The following is a 10,553-nucleotide window of genomic DNA, read 5'->3' as shown; positions in this document are numbered from 1 at the left end:
TGTATAATCACATTGTTTTTAATAAAAGCCTTTCATATTTCATAGGATTATAACTATTGGCTGCAAAACATACTGTCTACCTCTTAAAATGGATAAAGCTAAAGGGATTTCTGAGCCTTTACCTTCAGAAATGGAAAAGAGAATTAATTTCGATATAGTAGATTATTGTAGAAATAAATTCTTAAATGGTCTGATGTGCTTTACTTCCTATCTCTGAATATCATTTGTGGGTAAGGTATTTTTTATGGAAAAACTTGATTAATCTTCAAATGTGTAAAACATAGATAAACGCATTTTCTCATATTACACATTTTTTGTAAAACTAAAACAAGCAAAACCCTACCAACCTTTAAACCAGAGTGACAGACTTACGGATAGTTTATCAGCTATTAGGAATCCACAGCAGCTTGTTGGGGTTGTTGGTCAACTGATCACTTCAAAACATATGCATCTTTTATTATAACAATTTTGATCATTCACAGTAGATGAAATGATTGCCAAAAATAATAAAAAATATTCTTTGGTTTGCAAAGTGACCATAAAAATACCTCAAGTCTTTGTTGGGTTTCCTTTTTAATGAGGTAGACAAGAGATACTGAGACAAAGAAATAACAACTGTTAATTTAGCACAAATGTATTTATCTTTTATTCCATCTACCCCATTTGTTAGGGTCTTTCTGTCTTGTTCAGTTAAAAGTGTAAAAATTGAAAAAAATACACTTTCATCTTTCAATTAATCACTTTGTAGTTTTCACCATGGATCTCTAAATTCCAAATCAGGAGGAAGTACAAATCATAAGTAGAAAATTAGTGTCAACAGATTTACAGTCTCTCTAAATACTTTGTAATTCTTATTGTCTAAATAACTACATTGATATTTACATTGTTCCCATTACCAGCCTGCTCATCACTGAGTTTCTGAAAACGGATGATTCGATTTGAGAAAATTTCAGACTATTATGACCTTAAAAATTCCACATCAGAAGAATGGCCTCTCCTATCAAATGTAGCGATCACTTCCCATTTTCAAAAGAGATCATTACCAAGATGATACCTGAGCCATATCCTTGGCCTTTCCACGTTTTTCTTCCAGTTATTTGCTGTCTTCTGTTTGCATTGGCAATGTATTGATTATGTGTGTATTTACTTATGCATACCCTGCCAAATACAAAAAGAGTTAAGGTGGTTAAACACCTAACATTTAGCAAAAAGAATTTTGGAATGGTTGAAATATGACCTGGCAAAGGTAGGAATGTAAGGATGAAGATCATGTACTGCATCATGCCATATACTTCCATAGACTGCAGAGAGTCAGGCTCCTCCTTGCTCTCCAGCACCTACAGAAAGAAAGAAATGAAAATGGCTGTAGAACTCACCTGGTCACTGTTTATTGCTACAACCAGATGTATGGCAGGAGGCAGGAAAGGGAACAAAATGCTAATGATTTAAACATTACTACTTTTAAGAAAGAGGCTGAAACAAATGATTGAAAAAGAGCCTCTGGATTATTTCTGCCTTTCAATTATTCATGCCGGCTCTGCCCTGCAGAAGCCATGGATAACTGAAAGCAAGCTCTAACTTGACTCCACTAGAGCTGACAAATGATCAAAGGTTGGGGCAGCAAGCCCTGGGATGTTTAAACTTCAAAAGCAAACAAATTTTGCTCAACCTAGCAGTTTGAGAGTCTAGGGCTAGGTCCTTTTCAGCCTGAATAAAGCTTGTGTTTCATTCAGGGAGGCTACAGAAGACCCAGGAATGAGGCCCTATTCCTCCCTAGGATCCGAGCTGCATTGTATTGGGGAGCTCCCAGTCCAAGGTAACAGTGAGACATGACATATCATCCTGTTAACATTGACATGTTAATGACACTATACCCAGAATATCCAAATGCCACTTGCTTGACTCCAGTCAAAAGTCCAGTGTTTTTGCAGAGCCCCTTTTCTACATTCTTATAAGCTGCAACTCTGCTCTCCTTGCTACATCTTAGGTGCTTTGGAGTGTGCAATATGGGGCCTAGTTACTGTCAAGACTGAGCTGAACTGGAGAGGGCTGAGCTGCCAGGTGTCAGAATTGTTGAATAAAATAGTAAGCCAAAAGGAAAGTCTTTTCAAAGTTCTCTCCCTCCTGCCCATTAAGGGGGTCTCAGTGGAGGAGGGCCATGACTGAAGGCCCCCCCGCAAAGAAGCCCCTGAATGGAGGTGCCTAAGCTAGCAAAGCAGAAAGGTGTGAGCACATGGACAGCCAGACTAGCTTGTATCCTCGACCTTAACTCCCTTCAGAGACCATGACACACCGTTCATGCACGGAGTCTAGTGTGGGGAGGGCAGCTGCCCCTATGCTGCCTGCCAGCTGCAGCTTTGTCGTTGCCTATTGTTGGGTCTGAATGATCACACTGAGGTTTTCGGCCATGAGTTGGACTCCTTACTTGTATGACCTACACCAGGTTTTGCTGCTCTATGGAAAATGGCTTTTTGGCTGCTAGCCCTGATTTGTAATGCTGGGTTCTTGCTTCCTTTCAGGAGAGCTTTCTTTTTGAGCTCTTGTTGCTCCTCTCCGTAGTATATCCTATACTTTTATTCCTCTGTCCAAGTCCATGAGAGACCCCCTTTTCCTATGCAAAACATAGATAGCAACTGTAGATTAATTTGTGGGTGAGGGGTGCCACAGAGAGTCTAGAGCCTACTCAGCCAAGACACAGTGTTGTTGGTTTCTGCTCCATCACATCTCTGAAACTGGTCCCTCAAAGTACATCAAAACTAGCATCTTCTCTGCCTTTCCACCATGTGTGAGCTGTATGAATTTGGGCATGTTAATTAAATTCTCTGAAGCTCAGTTTTCCATCTGCAAAGTGAGAATAAGAATAAACTACCTTCTAGGCTTTTAGTGAAAATTTAATGTGCATACAGAGTATCTGACAAGAAGACTGGAAAAAAATAGGTACTACATAAAGGTAGTAATTTTTAGACTTATTATTACTATTATGATCATTGCTATTAGTTATTATGGTGGTATTAGTTGCTATATTATTTTCTTCCATCCTTCACACTTGCTAAGGGTGAGGATTCCCTGGGTTCAACTATTAGTCTGATTCTGTTTTTTTCTCTACAATCACAGTTTGGGAAATTTCTTCAACTTCCTAGGCTTCACCCATTTGCTTGATGTGCATGGATTTAAGCCTACATGTCCCAAGCAGTATCTCTACAGTCACAGCTTCCTGCTGATTGTCTCCACCTAACAAGTCTAAAGGCAGATTCATTATTTTTCTCATGCCCCAATAAATTCCTTTTCTGGTTTGCCCTATTTCTATTAATCAAAATATTATTATTCCCATAACCCAATTAAGCCCAACATTCATTCATCCATTTGTTCAATATAAATTGAGTCCTGACAGTACCAGGCACTCTGATAGATGTTAGGGTTATAAAGATGGACTTCAAGGAACTTGACAACAACATAATGCAGTGATGCTCCAACTTTGCTGACAGGTCAGAAAGGCTTTGATGATTTTAAAAGAGACAGACACCTGCAACCTCACTCTGGACATACTGAATTAGAACCATTTGGAGCAGGAACTGGGAATCTGTATTTCTAAAAAGCAATTCAGATATTTTTGTATTCAATAAGGCATGGTAACCACTGATTTTCTAAAGGAGCTAGACATAAAAATAATTGATTGTGAATCTATGTAGTAATGACAACATAAGTATTTGTAGAAGGTGCAAGAAGCATAAGAAAGAACATCTGAGCCTTCCTGGGGGCACGAAGGAGATTTCATAGAGGAACTACTGTCCAGGATGGGCAAAGAGTAAAAAGTAAATCAAGAAAGAGGAAATAAATATCATATACTAAGGTATGGAAATAAAAACAAGTTGGAGAAAGGAACTTGCCCAAAGTCCAACAAAGAGGCAGGGGACAAAGCCTGGGCTGGTTTGATCCTTGGCCTGACTCCTGGCAGAGAGCTATAATGAAATTCCATGTAAAATCCCTAGGAAAAATGATCAACATTTTAGAATTGTAGAATGTTGAAGCTGGGAAAAACTAGCTGAATCCTATGATGCTACCTGTGCAATAATAAGAGGAAACCCAGGAGATAGGCTAAAACATCCTTACTAAAACCTAGGAGAGCCACCCAACACAATCTTTTTGTTGGCCTGTCCAGGCCCTTTCCTTCCTCCTCTGTGTGTGCTGCTCTCAAACCTTTCAGCACAAGCCCAGCAACTTCCCCATTCAGGCCTATGCGATTTTTTATTTTTAGGATAAACCTAAAATACACTGTCCTCCCTATATGGTCCATTTCACTGTTCTAGCCTCATACTAAATGTTACTGCCCGAAAGAAGTCTTTCCTGACCTACCTGATTATGTAGGGCTCTCTCCAAATCTTATTTTCAACCTCTTACTGAAATAAATAACTTTACATGTGGCAGCAGAGGTTGATATATTCCTTGGGTTCACTTTGAATTAATCTTTTTCAATTTTTTACTTAACTTTCTTTTTACAAAAGTAAAAAGAGTCAAAAAGGTTCCATAAGGCTTCTTATTAACAAATGACATTCCCTACTGCTGTGGCCCGTTTGCAGAATGGGAGATGAACATAGAACATAAAGAAACACACAGACACATACAAAGATGGTTACAAGACTCGAGTGATGAATGCACCAGGTCTGTTTATTTTTATACTTTAAAAAATTAAAGTTAGTTCCTTATACGTGACCACCCAGGCATTACAGCAATGGCCATAAATTCTAGAACACATAGCCTTAAGGATACAGATGTCCCCTGACTCAAGGTTTCCAGGTGGTTGCTCTAGGCACCAGGCATAGATCACAGACCGAGATTAGCAAGGTTGAGCAAGGCAGCCACAGGCGGCATTTTTCCTCCCCAGTTCTTCTTAGGCTGATCCCCTGCGGCTGTGCTTGTCTTAGGTCGCCCCTCCCTTGAGGGATCTTACCCATCATTGACTAACCAGCCATCTTATGGGGCTAAGCAGCAATCAAAGAAACAATGTATTTATTGTGTAGCCTCCAGACCCCCACTGTCGTGGGGCTGGGCAGCTCTTGCCTTGCTGCAGAAACTCATGTCCTTTGTTATGCCTCTAGGCAGCAACCTTGTTTGTCACAGGGACCATGTCCGGAACACATTACTCTCAAACGCTTTGGGCAGAGCACGTACATTACTCACTATATTTAATTCTTAAACCAGGAAAGTGTAATGTCATTCCCCAACACCTACCCCTTGTTTCTGGCCAATTCATCTCTGCTTCCCAGAGAAAACAGTTTCAATTCTTTCAGTGTGTGTGTGTGTGTGTGTGTGTTGGTGTCAATTCTATATTTTCATAATATTTTGATTGTGTAATAACATACTAACACTGCTTTGTTTTGATTTTGAAAGTTTAGCCATTGATTTCCTACTATGAAGAAGAGGCCTCACCCCTCCTACATCACTCCACTCTCACAACCATGCACTCTTCCCCTATTCTCATCTTTCCAGTGCATTTATGTCATAATTTCTGCTTAGATAAATATTAATATATGATGTTTACATTATTTTAACTATGTCAATATTGTTCACTGTTGAGCCACATGATATAACGTTACAATATTTCCTTTCTTATATATTATATATTCCTTATATAGTCAGCCCTCTGTATCCCCTGGTTCCACATCTGCAGGTTCAACCAACCATGGATCAAAAGTATTTGGAAAAAAAAGCAATAAAAAATAGCAAAACAACAATAAATGATACAAATAAAAATACAGTATAACAACTATTTCCATAGCATTTACATTTTATTAGGTATTATACACATTCTATAGATGATTTGAAATACACAGTAGAATGTGCATAGATTATATACCAATTCAATGCCGCTTCATATAAAGGACTTGAGCATCCATGAATTTTGGTATCTGTGGGGGTCCTGGAACCAATTCTTCATGAATATAAAGGGACAACTCTATATACCTTTTATGTTACCTGCTGTTAGTAATTGTCTTGTTTTCTCTTTGGCTTAGTGTTTAACATACTTATTGCTAATTTATTTCCAAACTCTCTTACATAGAACTAAATCTCATCTCAGTATGTGCAAGCACATCAGGTATTAATTTCATCTTCTCAGGGGCAGTCGTTCTTTTGCTTATGCCTGGATGGGTTGTTTTCCAAGATTGCTCTGTCACTCATGCCTGGGACTATTTTGTCACCATTGCTCTGGGGAATCCTCTTGCTTTGCCCCAGTATGGGATCTCCTGTGTTCAAGGCCCATCTCTCAGATGCTATAGATTAGTCCTTTTTCAAACATGATGATAGTAATATCAGTAACAAGAGCCACAGAGTCCCAAGGGGATAGAGGCCCTTTTTTTCCTTGAGTAAAATAGGTGATAGATTTGTCACATGCTCAAGTGGAACAATTTATAGTTTATGATTTTGAAAACCAACAAGGTGAAATCCACAATGTTCAAATATGGAATTCAATGCCTCTAACTAGCCATCCCAAGCAGAATCTCATACAAGATTTTTGCAAAATTGGCAAGCTGATTCTAACATTTATATAGAAATTCAGAGGACAAAATCTGGCAAAGGTAATCTTGAATAGTAAGAATAAGATAAGTCAAACTACAAGAAACCAAGGCCTATTATAAAGCTATACTGATCAAGATAGTGTGGTATCTGCGCATTGATGGACAAATAGACAGATGGAGCAGAACAGGAAGTTCAGCAACAAATCCACACATGTGCGGTCACCTGATTTAGGACAAGGTGACCTGACCATACATGCAGTGGAAAAAGGTCTTTTAATAAATAGTGCTGGTGTAACTGGATTTCCACATGGGGAACAAAGTGTCTTGATCTTTTATGCAATGCACTATACAAAAAAATAAATTCTAGTGGATTTAAAATTTTAAATGGAAGAGCAAAACAATAAAGGTTAAAGAAAAATCCACAGTAGAACATTCTCATGACTTTGGAGTAGGCACAGATTTTTAAAACCAGTATAAGCTGGACTACATTAAAATTAAGAACTTTTGATCATCAAGAGACAGCATTAAAAGAGTTCAAAGCCAAGCCACATATAGAAAAAAGATATTTACAATACATATTTTTGAAAAGGGAACAAATCAGTAAGGAAAAGACAAGCAATCTAATTAAAAAATTGGCAAAAACTCTTGAACGGACACTTTACAAAAGAATATTCTGATACCATTTGGCTGAAGTTGCCCTCATTGGACCTATAGGGTTTGAATTCTTAGATTTCATTTTTGAAGCTATGCACCTGCCAATTTCAGAGGGGCAAGGGGGTACCTGCCAAAGAACAACTGCCTCCACACTCAACTTGAGGGCCCTCGTATTTTAATGAGGTGCCATTTTGGTTTTTACACATGAAAAATACTTGTTTGCTATGTGTCAATTTCTCTGTTAAATCATGGCTATTATTTCTTTTATAATTATTATTATAAAAGTCAGTCTTTAATATCTTGCAGTATTTTAATATTATATATGAATTTAATATGCAGCATACCAACCCAGTATTACCTGTTTACTTAGAGAATGAAAACATAAACAGATATAGAAATAGATAACAGAAATGGATAATGGATAAGAAACAGTTTTAGGATTGATGGCTTATTTGATGGCATGAGCTCCAGCAGGACCCTGCTCAGTACATAAGCCCAGTACAGAATTATGTGAGTTTGTAGGCAATTACCATCCTCAAGGGAAAACCTCAACCAATAGGGTATGGGAGTTTATGGTAGACAATTCAAATAAGTATTCTTATACCCCTTAGAAAGTTCCTAGAAGTATTGCCCACAGAGGTGACCTTGATCACAAACCCTTTCACTGGCTTTACTTCCTCATCTGTTTCTTCTCCCCTAGATTCCCCCTGTGCTTCCATGTGAACATTTACCCAATAAATATCTGCTCTGCTTTTGAGGGGAAGCTCCAGCTAAGACACAGGAGCCCATTTTACTTCCTAGTGCCTCAACTCTGCCTCAACTCTCCCCCAGAACCTTGGAGTCCTCTGCTGGGGTCTTTGCATTAAGCTGGCCAAGGAGCAAAGAAAGTACAGAGGAGCACAAGGAGATTTTATGGGACAGGTGTGGAAATGATGTGTGTCATTTGTTCCTGCAGCCTGGACTCCTTTAGCCAGAGCTCAGCCTCATGATTGCCCATGTGGAATTTCTCTAGCTATAGGCAAAGCTGGGAAAAGTGCCCTGGTGCCCAGGAGGAACTGGAAAGAGATTTCATGAACATAACATTGCCTCTGCCACAGACTACCATGAATTTTACATATCCTTTCCCTCTTTGATTGTTTTGCACTTTGTTTTTAAGTTGTTTGCATTAAGATCAATGCTCACTTATTTCAGAAAGATAAATTTCATACTATTGCCACAAATGAAATGTGACATTACTTAAAATTCCCATGAAAAATCTGTTCAAAATTTTTCTCAACATAATATTCAATGTTATTTCTAATGTGTAGAGAGGAATCTTCTCACTCGTCCTGCCTAGAATGAGGGAATGGAATCATGATTGAATACTGTCATTGCCAATCATAGAATAAATTATAAGAAAAAAGAGCAAGAACACCTTCTTTGAAAAAGAGGCTATGAGGCCAGCAATATGTTTTGGGTCTGCTCCCTGAAAAGGGAGGTCCAAATCTGCTCAGATATGAACAAAAAAGAAAAAAAGAAAAGAAAACTCACAAGCCAAAGTGAGTGAAGCCAAAGTGGTAATTTTATTTTATTTTTAGTGTTGTTTCAAGTACAGGATAAAGGGGATGTAAAATCATACCCCCCATTGGTCTCTTAGCTTCTTGAGATCATGAACTATTTGCCTCATTATTTCTCTTAACAGAACCAAAATTCTGGCAAAGGTTTTACTCTGGATTGTAGCTAAAACCAATAATTACAGGTTTACCCTCAGAAAAGTGCAGTGGGATGAACTGCCAAGGTTTAGGAGCAGATGAGCTCAGCTAAATAAAGCACCTTGAGTACCTTTGGAAAATATAGTTGTGGGTACAAGATGGCAGTTTTATCATTTTTGTCCAGGTAAGTGAAGATTTAATCTCTTTGTCATCTTACCATCTGTTTTCATGTCCTCTCATCCTGGAACTTTGGGGATATGTCTCTTCTCAATAACATATAACCACAAATTATTGAGTGTCTGCTATGTACTAGGAATTTACATTACCTTATTCAATCCTCAAATGAACCATGAAAAGCAGGTTTCTTTAACCCCATTTTCAAGCTAAGGAACCCAAGGATCAGAGTTATTAAAGTTCACCAACCCAGGCTCTATAGTCATAACTTCTTTTCTGAACACTTCCTTCATCTTTTGGCTCTTTCGTGAGGAGTCTACTTCCTGTGTAGCAATCCTTCACATTCCATATATTTGAGTCTGGAGTAAGATTGTCAGATGAAATATAGAGAACCCAGTTAAATTTGAATTTCATATAAACAATGAATTTTTTCTGGCATAAATATGTCATGAATATACTTATATCAAAAGTTATCTGAAATTCAAATTTAACTGGGCTTCCTATATTTTTATTTGCAAAATATGGTAACCCTAGATGACCTACGTATCTTTACTGTGCCTTTTTGTCCCCTCCACACTATTTCTCCTTCCTTAGAACCTCCAGAACTTTGAAGCTCATGCCTTCAGACTTCACCATCAGCCATACATCCTTGATGTTGTCTGTCATGCTTATGGTCATTCCTGCCAAATCATTGATCATTCTAGCAGCTGGTTCTCTTTTGTCCTCTCAGTAATTATTTCCTTTGTCATTTTTCATGATTCCAGTATTCACCTATATGACACTTCAGTCATTGCTTCTGACTTCCTTTACCTTCTCACTTCAAACAGTTTTCCTCCATCCCAATTCAAAAGGAGAGAAGCAAAGAAAACATGGAAATTTTTGCAGTATTAAATAGCATGGGCCTGGCGCGGTGGCTAACACCTGTAATCCTAGCACTCTGGGGGGCCGAGGCAGGCGGATTGCTTGAGGTCAGGAGTTCGAAACCATCCTGAGCAAGAGTGAGACACCGTCTCTACTATCAATAGAAAGAAATTAATTGGCCAACTAATATATATAGAAAAAATTAGCCAGGCATGGTGGCGCATGCCTGTAGTCCCAGCTACTCGGGAGGCTGAGGTAGGAGGATTGCTTGAGCCCAGGAGTTTGAGGTTGCTGTGGGCTAGACTGACAGCAGTGAGCGTCAGTCTAGCTCACAGCACTCAGTCTAGCCTGAGCACTCAGTCTAGCCTGGGCAACAAAGCGAGACTCTGTCTCTAAATAAATAAATAAACAGCATGGTCAAGGAAGCCTCAGTGAGCAGATGATACTTGAGCAAACATCCTCAAGGAGCTGAGGGACTCAGCTCTGTTGCCACTGGACAAATGCAGTTAATGAGACAGTAATTGCAAAGATCGTGAGGCAGAAGGCTTTCAGGTTTGTTTTAGAATGTTTCTTGAGATCAGGGACCATATCTTATACTTGGTGGTATTATTGATTGTGCTCAATAAAATCCTGCCCACAGGAGTAACCCATTTAATAT

This window comes from Microcebus murinus, chromosome 13 (genome assembly GCF_040939455.1).
Source record: "Microcebus murinus isolate Inina chromosome 13, M.murinus_Inina_mat1.0, whole genome shotgun sequence".
NCBI classification, from domain to species: Eukaryota; Metazoa; Chordata; class Mammalia; order Primates; family Cheirogaleidae; genus Microcebus; species Microcebus murinus.
The sequence above is the reverse complement of the archived record's forward strand: the minus strand, read 5'-3'. Positions refer to the sequence as shown.